This window comes from Oryctolagus cuniculus, chromosome 11 (assembly GCF_964237555.1).
Source record: "Oryctolagus cuniculus chromosome 11, mOryCun1.1, whole genome shotgun sequence".
In the NCBI taxonomy this organism is placed as follows: Eukaryota; Metazoa; Chordata; class Mammalia; order Lagomorpha; family Leporidae; genus Oryctolagus; species Oryctolagus cuniculus.
The window spans coordinates 55,075,055-55,088,289 of record NC_091442.1 but is presented as its reverse complement, the minus strand read 5'-3'; the positions used below and the strand labels follow the sequence as shown (position 1 = coordinate 55,088,289).

Below are 13,235 nucleotides of genomic sequence, written 5' to 3'. Positions count from 1 at the left end.
GGCAAGTGCTACGAAAAAAGAAAAGGGGGGGGGGTGCCAGAGAGAAAACCAAGGTAACCAGGCGAGGGGCTGGCTGGAGGGAGGGGGATGGTTCCAGAGGAGGCGGGCAGGGTAAGCCTGATAAGAAGAGACCTTCGAGTGAGGACTGCAAGGAAGAGGAAGAGGTCTTCCCTCTGCCAGTGCCTAGCTGCCAAGTCTGCGCTGTCTGGCTTTTAAGAGCCTCCGCTCTCAGCCTCGCCAAGATCATCCAGTCCCACTCCCTAGTGTGAAGCTTCCTGTGCGGCCACACCAGTTCCTGTCCCCGGAACAGGTCATCGTGATGTGCAACTTGGGCCTTTGTTTGCACATTGCTCATCTTACCCAGGATGCCCTGCTCTGAAAATTCAGTTCAGTTAAAGTATCTTTTGAGCATTTCTTCTGCACCAAGCATTGTGTGCAGTCCAGGGACATGCAAGGAGAAAAACTGTCCTTTTAGGGGGGATGTTCATGCGGCCTGGTACTTAGGATGCAGGAAGTTAACAAAGCTCAGTAGGTGTAAAATGTGAGAGGCAGTAGGAGGGAGAGACAGGGTGCTCAAAAGGGAAGGTCGCTAATATTTGGAAGGGGATTCAAAGGGTAAAATGGAGGGGTCAATGCCATGGCACAGAGGGATATCACGACTTGCAATGCTGGCATCCCATATGGGAATGTGAGTTCAAGTCCTGGCTACTCCACTTCTGATCCAGCATCATACTAATGCCCGTGGGAGGCAGTGGAAGATGGCTCAAGTGCTTGACCCCTTGCCAAACACATTAGAGACCTGGATTGAGCTCTTGGCTCTGGCCTGGCCCAACTCTGGCTACTGCAACCATCTGGGGAGTGACTCAGCAGATGAAAGAGCTCGCTCTCTCTCTCTCTCTCTCTCTCTCTGCCTTCCAAATAAACTAATGCATACATCCTTTTTTAAAATAAAGGATAAAAAGGGATGTAGATAAATCAATTGGGCAGATAAAGGGGGACGGGCCAGCAAGGAAAGGGAACAGCAGCTCTTAACTGCGGGTTGTTTGCAGGGAACAGACAGGGAATTCAGCGCTGATGGAGGACATGGTGGCCCAGGAGCACAGGATGTAGGGTGCTGCAGGAGGGTACAGGGGGCTCCTGAACTGTGCCTGCCTCAGCAGACTAGGCCAGCGGCAAGCAGGGTCTGAGAAGCTCCCTGGGGAGGGACGGTGCACATGGCTTTTTATTGTTCTAACTCAGAGCAATGCATGCTTATAATTGTTTTTAAATGGATCATAAGATTAAGTTCCATCCCATTACCCAGTGAGAACTTTGCTGCCAGTTTTTTTTTCTATATCCTTCCAGAAAATTTCCATGTAAATACAAGCATATAGATCGATCCTTAAAAAGTCTCTCTCATAGGATTGTACTATAAATATTCTTCTGCACCTTGCAATAAGAAGATGAACCCCCACAAAGAAAAGCCCAGGACCAGATGGCTTCACTGTTGAATTCCACCAAGTGTTTAAAGGAGAATTAACACTACCTCCCCCCAAAAAATAGAAGCGAAGGGAACATATCCCGACTCATTCTATAAGACCAGTATTACCTGCATACAAAAACCAGACAAAAAAGTCAGAAGAAAATTCTAGACTCATGCTCCTTAGGAACATGGACATAAAAAGCCTTGGCAAAAATGCCAGCAAAATTGAATCCTGCAGCATATTTAAAGAATCATACACCATGACCAAGGGAGAGATGGTTTAGCCGTGAGACTCAGCTGATGGAACAGAGCAGACTAATAAAACAGTGGAGAAAGACCCTGGGGACCGTCCCAGCAGGTGCAGGAAAGCAGCAGACAAAACTCAACAACTTTCCATCATAGGAGCAGTCGACGATGGAAACCAGACGGAGAAGGCACTTCCTTTCCCCGGTGCAGTCACCTGTGAGGGCCCCACAGCTAACGTGACCCCTGCTTCTGTTTCCACTCTTGCCCTGCCCTCCGCAGCCAGGCTTTGAGCTGAGGGCAGGGCCCGAGCTGGCACTCACCCCCACCCCCACAGCTCCCGGCAGGTGCCCAGCCGTCCCCAAACCGCCCTCTGCAAAGCACCTGTGGGCCTCTGTGCTCCCATGGCAACTCACGAGGCGCCAATCCGGCCCTTCTCAATCACCTCCTCGTTCAAGCTCGGGATATTCCCGTGCAGGAAGGGTCACCGGCACCCTCCCGCCTTACGAAAGCCCAGGAGAGGCGCCACCTATCGGTGGTCAATGTGAGCGCTCGGAGCCATGCCCTTGCTTCTACAGGTTGAAGTCAGTGTGGGGGCTAGTGAGCAAGAGAGGGGGACCCCAGGGGTCCTCGATTCTAAAGCAGCCACACAGCAAAGAGAGGACTGGCCCAGATCACAGAACCTAAAACCCACCAGGCCAGGCCTTTACGAAGGCACCCGCCCACCTTGGTAGGCAAGCAGCAGAATTCTGAGAAGTAACACAGTCCCCACCTCCCAGCCCCCCTTCCCTGGTCTGGCCGTGATGGACACACAGGGAGCTAGAGGTACCTCGAGGGTATTTCCTATCGCAGAATCAATGCCTGCGGTGCCTGGCATGCAGCAGGTGCTCATAATAAATGTCGAGCGGCTGATGGACAAATGCCTGTGTTGGACGAGGTTGGGGGGGCAGGGAGGAGAGGAAGACACGAGGGAATTGAAACGTGTGCTCTGGTTGATGAAAAGCCAGGAGGTGGTCAGCGTTCTGAGGGTGGCAATGAGGTGGCACCTGGGAGGGCGCCCAGCCCGAGGGAGGCTGGGTACCTTCAGTGAGGCACACAGCTACATGTCCAGAGGCCGGGCAGAGCAAGTGGAGTGGGGGTGGGGGATAGGAAAGGGTGCACAAGAGTAGGAAGCTTCACTGCTGTGGGCAATGATTAGGTACTGCATGTAAAAACACTAGGAAAAGGGGTCCCGGATGTCTTCACCCTAAAGAAACGACGGATGCTGGAGGAGACACCTGTGTGTGCCCTGACTTGAACAAGGTGTACCTGTGTCTCGACACCACACGGCACCCCATAAACATGGACAGCCTCTGTGAGACTACTACAGCGGCTATGATGTTGTAGGTAGAGAGGTTTTGTTTAGGACACGTCACATGTGACGTAGAGATTGCGTAGTGATTGCTGCACTTGGCATAAAAGATGTCTGTCGCTGCCCATGTCTTCATCAAGCGTAAAACCAGGAGGTCTTTATTCGACTGGGACAGAAATCAACATCTGGTCCGCACTGAACCTCCCGAGAGGCAGCTGAGTCCTTTGTACATAGAGCAGCTGACTGCACAATGGTACGATGAACTCCATCACCAATAAGGTGTACAGAGAGCTTACACACAGCTGTTCATAAATGCATCTTTTGCATAAAGCAAGATGCTGTTTGGACCAACCTAGGTACTCAAAGCTTAGGAGTTTTGCCTTTTGACGCTGTTGATGCTAATGAGAGAGAGAGAGAGAGAGAGAGAGAGAACGGCACACATGAGCGTCAGCAGGCTTGCCCAGGGAAGTGCAGGATGCAAATGCTGACTGCTCTCCGCATTTATGCATTGCATAATTTTATGCAGCTCTACAAGTGTGCAGCCCGAGGACCACTGATGATACCCGTATGCACACAAATATCGGCTGCCATGGCAGCGTCCCCAGTAAAATTCTGTGGACACAGACCTTAAGGCTTCATGTGAGGTTCACACGCCCAGCTGTTTGAGAATGTAAAAACTGTCCTTAGCTCGTGGGTTGTGCAAAGACAGATGGCAGAGCTGATCTGCCCGCTTGGGAGCCAGACTAAGGCCAGACTGCTGCAATGAGAGTCATCTGAGCACTCTTCTTAAAAAAAAAAAAGCCTACTCACAAATCCCACCTGCAGAGTTCTCACTAAACATGTCTGCAGGACGATCCGGAAATCTGAGCTCACCGGGTCTGGGGGTCCCCGGATCAATTCTCTGGTCCCAGACCACGTGGACCCTGAAAAGTGTGGCTTCCACCTGGCCTAGGGTCTGGCTGAGGCCCTGCACCTCTCCTGGTCTCACATAAGGTGAGGGGGCTGCCCAGGTCCTTCCCAGCTCTCACGTGGGGTTCTGGGGTTTGGGGAATTCACAGAGCCGCTGGGGTTAAGTGCAAGCCGGCAGCAAAGTCCCCTGTCAGGGAGAAAGCCCATTGTTACCGAACCCCCTAGCGTTATATCTTGGTAGAATTCTCCTGGCTGGGTGTGTCCAGGCCAGGGTCGCGCTGGACGCTCTCCCGACAACCCCGGGCGGCGCCGGCAGGGGGCAGCATGGGGCAGCCGTGACAGAAGCGCCGGCTTTCAGCCCTTATTCTTGGGCACACAGTGACTAAGAAGAGACGATGACCAGGGACGGCTGGTGATGGCTTTTTTTTTTTTTAAATATATATAAATGAACGTCGAAGCCACTGGCCCGGCCGATGCACCTTCTGTAATCACTGACTGCAGGTGTGAGGGCGGAGGAGGACACGGGGACCCTAGTTGAACACCACGCTCTAGCCCCTGGGCTCCTCCGAAGCCCGGATGCGCATGGCTTGCAGAAGGGCGCTCCTTAAGTAGCCACCACTTGGTGCCCATGATGTCTGATAATAGTTTGCCTAATCTGTCTTAAATTAAATCTTCGTGCAGCAAATGAGCCAAAAGGGAAACTGAAATTGGATTGCGGTTGGCTACCCCAGGGGATACATGGGTTTAGAACAGCAGCCATAGACGGGCCTGGTAAGGGCACAGCGAGCTGGCGGCATAAGAGGTGCCTCCTGCAGAGCTGGGCTTTCCTTCCCTGGGAGGTGAGCTGGGGCTTCAGCCCCAAGTGAACAGAATGTCTCTGCCCTGGGGGCCCACAGTTCTAGGGGGAGGGGCGGCCCGGCACCAGCTCATGCACAGACACCAAACAGATCCCAGCATGTTGCAAAGGCGCTAAGGTGACCCTGCACGTCCTCCCAGCACTGAGCATGTGCCTGCTCGGCCCCCAAGACTGGCACCATTTGTCTTAGTCGCATGCAGAGTGTAAGTTACAACAGCAAAGGGTGCACGAAACTGCGAGGGTGCTGTGTGGATGATTGCAGGGGTGGTGTCTCTCACAGGACACGAAGCTTCTCAGAGAAGCACCTGCGACCCGGCACAGCCCTGGTCGGCTGCAGGCACACGGCCCTGCTGGCAGCTCTGTTCACAGCCAAGCTCTCCCCATCCACTAGGGCCAGGGTTGACGGTGTCCCGGTTGCAATGGACACCTGGCGGCTCGGAGGCTTAGCCAAATCTAAACCAGAGTCCTTTGAGCCTCTGGGGTTGTAATTGTGAGTGGTGTGGACTTACGACCACCTTGGACCCTCGATCTACCCACGTGGGAGACCTGGAAGAAGCTCCTAGCTCCTGGCTTCAGACTGGCCCAGCTCTGGCTATTACAGCCATTTGAGGGAGTGAACCAGCGGATGGAAGACCTCTCTCTCTCTCTAACTCTCCTTTTTCTGTGTAACTCTGACTCAAATAAATAAATAAATCTCTTAAAAATTGCTTTTAGTCGCTGATAATTTTATGTGTGAGTCTATTTGAAGGAATAATAACATTCTATAGTTATGAATAATTGACCGTGTGGACGGCACCCTGTGAAGCTTCTCCATATAACAGCTGTCTCACCGCAACTCCTCCACGAGGTCTGTGCTATTCCACACATGATGAACTTGAGCCCGGGAGGTTAGGTAACTTATCCAAGACCACACAGCTATTAAGTGGGACACCAGGCCTGAGCCCAAGGCAGGCAAACTCCAGAGCCTAAACTTGTAATTTTCATGCCATTCTGCAGTAACTACAGAAAGCTTCAGAACCATCTATCAAACCCAACTCCTCATTTCACAGACAAGAAGCCAGGCTGAGGTCACACAGCTGGCAGGCAGGGGGTGCAGGGTCACAGGGCTTCCAGCCCCATACGCTTATATGCCAGGCCGCTGGGTCCAACCCTCAGGTCCACAAAGCCGTCACACCACTTGTATCCCGGAACACCCACAAGACAGCCTCAGAGACCATGCTGGTCTTCCTCCAAGCTTGGTGGTGCCATGGTTTTCCAGGTGTTTCTGTATGCCTACTCTCACTGGGTCTGACCTTGCAACCCCATGCCCTTCAACCCACACCTTCCCTTACCCACACCCTGGCAGGACCATTCTTCCTCATGGTGCACCTGCCCTTGACCTTCTTCCCCTCTGCTCTCTTAGGATGTGCAGACCGCAGCTGCTCCGGGGTGCAACAAATTGCAGGTCCATTATGCAAAGCACGTTAGCCCCTTGGTTAAGTGAACTTACATTCTGTATTGTCATTCATTCATTCTCTCTCTCTCTCTCTCTCTCTCTCTCTCTCTCATAGAAAGCAGCAGAGCAGAGAGACTTAGAAGTTTTAAGGCCAGAGAAGCTTGGATTTAAGACCCAACTCTCTGGCTTATCAGCTGTCATGATCTCAGGCCATGACTTAAGGTTCTAAAGGCTCGGTTTGGTATTGATAATAGGGGTAGTGACTGGTACCCCTGAGAAGTACTTGACCAGGTTGAGGGTTCCATGAAAGGTCACAAGAAGCCCTTAACACAGTGGCTGGCACAGAACATGCGCCCAGCAAGTGCTGTGACTGTGACACCGTTGCCACTGTCGCACCCAGCAGCCACTCCTGAGCTGCGAGTCCAAACCAGGGGCGGTTGTCGGAAGGCCCTTTCAGGGGGCTTACACGTACATTAATCGGCACCCACACACGCGGCACAGGCCAGCAGGACCCCTGTGCACAAGCTAAAGCAAGGGTCCAGGGCAGCTGGGAACGCACTGGCTCAACATGGGCCCCCGAGTGTGTTTCAGACCTGGGCACTCTGGAAGCGAGAGGGAAAAACCAGGAATTGAACCCAGGTTCTCCCACATGGAATGCAGGTGTTCCAAAGGGTATCTTAACTGCGGTGCCAGGCACCCACTGCTGTATTTTAGCACATTCAGGTCCAGCTGAACTATTACCTCCTAAAACAGCCCCCTTCCACTCTCCCATGCTGATCACCCACCCTCCCGGGTGTCTCGCAACACTTGTACTTCACTTGTTACTTGGAACGGTTGACACAGAGACACTGGCATTTTTGTTTTCACATCAGTATTTCTCACTGGACCGGGAGACCAGTGGAGGTAGGAACCCTACTTCTGTCTCACAGGTTTCCTTGGCTTAGCAAGCAGAGAATGAAATATGACACCTGTCTGGCACAAGGCAGGTAGTTCAGATAAGCTTGCTAAAATGTATGAACAAACCTCTCAGGTATGAAGAAATGGTTTACTTAGGGGCGGGCACTGTGGTACAAGCCGCTATCTAGGACACCCACAATCCCTCTCAGATCCTGGCTCTGCTGTTGTGGCTTCCTGCTAATGCACACCCTGGGAAGCGGCAAATGATGGCCCCTGCACCCATGTGGGAGACCGGAAGAAGCTCCTGTCTCCTGGCTTCAGATCAGCACAGCTCTGGCCATTGCAGCCATCTGGGGAGTGAACCAGTAGATGGAAGACCCCTCTCTCTCTCCCTCTCCCTCTCTCTCTCTGCTTCTGCCTCTCTGTAACATTGCCTTTCAAATAAAATAAATAAATCCTTTAAAAAAAAGAACTAAGAAAACTAATGTGCCAACTTTGCAATGGCAGCAATGCAGAATGAGAGAAAATTCTCTAAAAATGCTGGTAGAAAACAGCGTGCTCGTGCAGCATCCTAGGGGACCGGGACAAGTTCACGGCAAAGTGGCTGTGAAAGGCAAGTTTAATTCCATGCACAAAATAGGAAAGCCATGCCTACTTTTTCCATAAAACGCATCTTCCACAGAGTCTTTTTTGAAGACCCTTCGTACTTTATAGAGTGGTGGTGACCACAGGCACTAAATTGACACACTCCTGGCACTGAACCTGGCCTTGCCATGGACTTGCAGAGGGCCTGTGAGCGAGTTAAATGTTTCTGAGCCATAATTTTCTCTTACTTGTAAAAACGTTCATCATTATAACTGATACCCCCCACCCCAGTACCGGTGATCCTTGTGGGGCAGCAGAAAACTATGGGGAGACAGTAACGGAATCTAGAATTTTGGGAGTGCTGTCAGCAAGATGGCAGATGGCGGAAGATAGCAGGGGAGAGACTGAGCTTGGCCTGGGACACACGGGGTTGCCTATGGGAAATCCGGGCAGAGGTGCCCGGCCAAGCAGGTGTTGAGTATTTAAGTAGCATTCCAGACTGGAGACGGCGCCAGGAGCCCTCCACTGAGAGACTGGATGAGATCACCCAGCCAGAGAGTGCCAAATGGGAAGAATGCGGGCCAAGGGCGGAACCCAGCGGGGCAATAGCAACACTGATGGGAAAGGAGCAGGACAGGAAAGAGAAAGCAAACAGTTCGAGCAGTGAGGCCAAGAAGGCAGATAGCTTTCAAGAGTGGCCAATGCACCACACACGGCAGAGAGGGTCAGAGGGCTGGGATCTTAGGACACGGCTTAGATCTGAGCCCTCGTCTTCCTGGGAAAATCCTATCTTGAGGATGCGCAGGCTGCAAGGGTGGTGGAGGTGGGCAGAGATGAGCAGGTGCAAAGCAGAGGTCCCTCTTATAATGCCCAGAGGCACGCAGAGAGATGAGCCTGGCTGGGAAGATGAGGCCATGTTAAGGAGCTGCTAGGACGAGGCTAGACGTGTGTTCACAGACCGGGGAAGGAACCACCATGAGAGGGAACAACGGGACACACAGAACAGAGAGGGGGTGGCCAAGTACGGGGGGCACCCATTCCTGAAGCTAGAGCATTCTTTCACTCACACCGAGGCCGCAGGCCCACCTTCCCAGCCTGGAACATGAGGTGCACCCCTTCCAAGTCTGTCTGGGAAAGCCTGCAGCCAGCTGGGACCAGGGCTGGCAGAAACTGGCAGACGACAGGGCAGGGCAACTCTCACCTTAAGTTGTGTCTAACAGTAATTCTGACTTTCAAATAAACAAATAAATCTTTTTAAAAAAAGTACAGTTAATCAGTGTCAGATGACGACCAAGGTCACTGTGGCACTCTCCGACATTTCTGTGTGTATTAAAGAATGCCACTTGACGGGGTCAATTCTTACAAGAATAGGAGTTCTTAACTCACACTCTGGAGAAACCAAGAGACCAGTTCCTTAACAGTCTTATTCACTTCCTAATCGATGGGCCCAGATGGCTGAGTTCCGCCTATGCAGACACCTAAGACAGGCCCATAAAAACAGGTCATTCTTAACACGGCGACAGCACTGGCTGTAAAACTACCCAGAACACCTGTAGGATGGGTCCTTCGAGAGACTACGATTTGGTACTCACTAAAGACCCACTGAAGGCACATATTTGAGAAAACACAAACTGGAATCTCCCAAAGTTCAGCCTCTGTACCAACTTAGAGAACCCCAAACCTCGACCATCCATGGCGTGCCATCCTCCTCAGAGCATCCATAGTTATCTATAATGACTTCCTCTCTGTGTGTGTGTGTGTGTGTGTGTGTGTGTGTGTGTTATCTGTCTCCTCCACAAAAACTAAACTCCAAGAGTCTCTCTAACTTGTCTTTGTTCCCAAGGGCACAGAACACGAGCTTGGACAGAGAGAAAATGCTTGGTCACAATTTCATCAATTATCAGATGAGAGTTGCTCAATTCCTTCCTAACCCTGCAAGGCCCAGCACAAAACCCTGCCAACTTCTCTCTGAAAACCCCGAATTCCTCCATTCCCCTTCCTTCCTGCTTGCACCACTGGAATTCAGACTCTCGCTACTGTACCGCTGGCCCCCTCGTGCCAGCTCTGTTACCCCACACATCACCGCCCTGCACGGTTCTCTACTGCTTAGCAAGTGAAGACCACCGTGCTGGCCCAACACTGGGAGCCAGCCACGCCTTGGCTCTCCCTGCTCCTCAGCTGCTAGATCAGATTCAGGTGGAATGAGACCTGGCTTTTGCTCCCAGGTTCCATGCTGCCTGCTTCTCAAAGCAGCACCTCCATTCATATTGCGCCTCTGCCTGCAAGCTCGGCCCCCCTCCTAAAAATCCAAGGCTTTGGGGCAGGTGTGTGGCCCCGTGGGGAAGAGCCTGTGTCTCACAAGGGAGTCCCTGAGCGGGACACCCGGCTTTGCTGACTGCCTAATGCAGCAGCGATGGCTCAAGTGACTGTGTTCCTGCTACCCACATGGTTGACCTGGGTTAAGTCCTCGGACAGCAGCATTAGCCCTCCTGGCATCATGGGGGAGTGAACCAGCAGAGGGGAGCTGTCTCTCTCTAATAAAAATAAATAAAATCCAAGGCCTGATTCAAATACTAATCTTACCATGAAACCATTCGGGGACCCTCCTAACCCCCCAGGTCAAAGATGACATCACATCATATGCCACCGAGCCATAACCACACAGAGACAAGGAGTGGACTTTGTCTTCATGTGGCTGACAAACTAGCAGAATGCTTAATAAAAGTGGATGTCCGCTCTCTCACTGTCCACTCTGCCTGTCAAAAAAAAAAAAAAAAAAAAAAAAGGCTCACTAGGCTAATCCTCCGCCTTGCGGCGCCGGCACACCGGGTTCTAGTCCCGGTTGGGGCGCCGGATTCTGTCCGGGTTACCCCTCTTCCAGGCCAGCTCTCTGCTGTGGCCAGGGAGTGCAGTGGAGGATGGCCCAAGTCCTTGGGCCCTGCACCTGCATGGGAGACCAGGAGAAGCACCTGGCTCCTGCCATTGGATCAGCGCGGTGCACCGGGCACAGCGCACTGGCAGTGGCGGCCATTGGAGGGTGAACCAACAGCAAAAGGAAGACCTTTCTCTCTGTCTCTCTCTCTCACTGTCCACTCTGCCTGTCAAAAAATGAATCTTGATGTGAATGGAAGGGGAGAGGGAGTGGGAAAGGGGAGGGCTGTGGGTGGGAGGGACGGTATGGGGTGAAGCCATTGTAACCCATAAATCGTACTTTGGAAATTTATATTCATTAAATAAAAGTTAAAAAAAATAAAAAAATAAAAAGTGGATGCAGGGGCTGGCACTGTGACGTAGCAGGTAAAGCCATTGCCTGCAGTGCCGGCATCCCATACGGGTGCCGGTTCAAGTCCTGATGGCTCCACTTCCGATCCAGCTCTCTGCTATGACCTGGGAAAGCAGTAGAAGATGGCCCAAGTCCTTGGGCCCCTGCACCTACGTGGGAGACCTGGAGGAAACTTCTGGCTCCTGCCTTCAGATCAGAGCAGCTCCAGCCATTGTGGCCAATTGGGGAGTGAACCAGCGGATGGAAGACCTCTCTCTGTCTCTGTCTCTTTCTCTCTGCCTCTCCTCTCTCTGTGTAACTCTGACTTTCAAGTAAATAAATAAATCTTTGAAGAAAAAAAAATAAGTGGACACGAGAGGACTTAGGATGTTCAGGAAATAACACCCTCTGTGCAATGCACCCTTGTGACTAACTGACAAGAAGAGAGGCAAGCCCAGCACAGCAGCTGCTACCTAAGCGCCTTTCCCAGCGTCCTCTCTCCAAGCTGGGGCTCCACCTGTGCCGCCCTCTGAAACGTCTCCATTAGCAAGTCTGCCTCCCACCCTCCTCCTCCTCAGCTCCTCCACCACGCCAATGCTTTGGGAAAGAAACAAACATATTGGTAATCAGTCTCCCCCCACCCCCACCCACCCACACCCCTTTAAGGGCTGTATTTTTGGAAAATGGGACGATGTCTCATTAGGAAAGGCTTAAATGTCACTTTCTGTATCCATAGCACTTAGAAAACTGCATGGTGCTTTCCCATGCATTAGCTCACAAGATTCATTCATTCACTCATCCAAACACAGAGCTCTTACTATAGGGCAGGCACCGCTCCAGCTGACGAGGACACGAGAAGCAAATAAATACAGTACGCACCAGGCGGTAAGCCCCATGGAGAACAATGAAGTGGGGCAGGGCGCCGGGCTGTCCAGACAGTCCAGAAGTGATGCTAACCAGCACCCCGAGACGCCGGTGAGATGCTGCCTATGTGCGTCATCTTAATATTCTATAGAAACTGAGGCCCTGAATGACCGACCCATCCAGTGCCATGCCCAAGATCACCGGGGAGTTAGATGAAGAAGGAAGACCTCCCAACTCCTGGTCTACTGCTCAGGCTATCAAAGAGAGATCTGGCTTAGGAATGCTGAACCAGGCTCCTTGCCCTCTGCGTAACAACACTCAGACAGCAGCCAAGAGTCCCCCAGCCCCACCCCAACTTCCATGCCTGCCATTAATGGATCCATCATCCTGACAATGGCCCACATCTCAAGGGCTCCCAAATATTCAATTTTATTTGGAAGATAGAATAACTTCAAAACTCCTTTTGTTTTCTTTTGTTATTGGGGTAAAAAAAAGACTTTTTAACAACAAAGTAAATCGAAGTTTAAAAACATTTACTTTTAGATAAAGCATAAAGCAACTCGGCTTGTTGGGTGAAAGACCCAATGCAACAACTCATCAGCAACACTTCAAGACACAGGTGATGAACACGAATCCTGCTTTAACCACCTTTCTCTGCCCTGGACCTACTGAAAGGTTGTGAGATAGATTGGGGAAAAATTTCTAGCCAGGAGTTCACGTGTGTACGTGTGTGTGTGTGTGTGTGTGTGTGTCACTTAAGAGTTCTTTATTTGAGGGAGTTGATGGTCAGGAGAAAATTGTAACCACCGTTGGGAACACAGGTGCTCGGCCACACCTAATACGAGTGAAATCGAAAACGAGAATCCTACTTGAGACAGGGCTGGAGACCTTAGTGTATGAGAAAGCTCCAGAAGCAACAATCGGCACTGGTGTAGGACCACCAGCAGAGGCTGGAGGGAAGCAAGGGACCGTGCACTGGGCCCAGACAGATGGGTGGGATGCCAGAGGTGAACTTAAATGACGGAACATGCAGCAGGTGTGTGTGTGTGTGTGTGTGTGTGTGTGTTGGGGGTTGGGAGGGGCACACTACACAAATGTAAAGTTATCTGCCGCAGCTAACACATCACCTGTTTCAGGCAAAAGCATGAAGTTCACTGACAAAGACGCAGACAGTGTGCACCGCAGAGAAGGGAGTTGAAGCTCTGAGGGCTTAAATGACCTGGCCCAGGCAAAGTGGGAACAAAAACCAAAGCTTTACTTCCTAGCTGGGGGCTCTTTTTACCATGCCCCCTTGCCACAATCTGGGGAGGGGCTATGGCCAGTGTGTGCGTCGCGGGAAGGATAATCTGCTTTGAAAAGTGACAAAGGTGG

The 13,235-nt window shown here is 51.7% G+C and overlaps 1 protein-coding gene across 11 annotated transcripts in view; it reads right to left on the bottom strand.

Moving 5' to 3' along the window:
- The window catches only part of SCN8A (sodium voltage-gated channel alpha subunit 8), a 166,618-nt gene that overhangs the window by 81,982 nt on the left and 71,401 nt on the right, over nt 1–13,235 (bottom strand). The gene's annotated exons all lie outside the window — the stretch shown is intronic.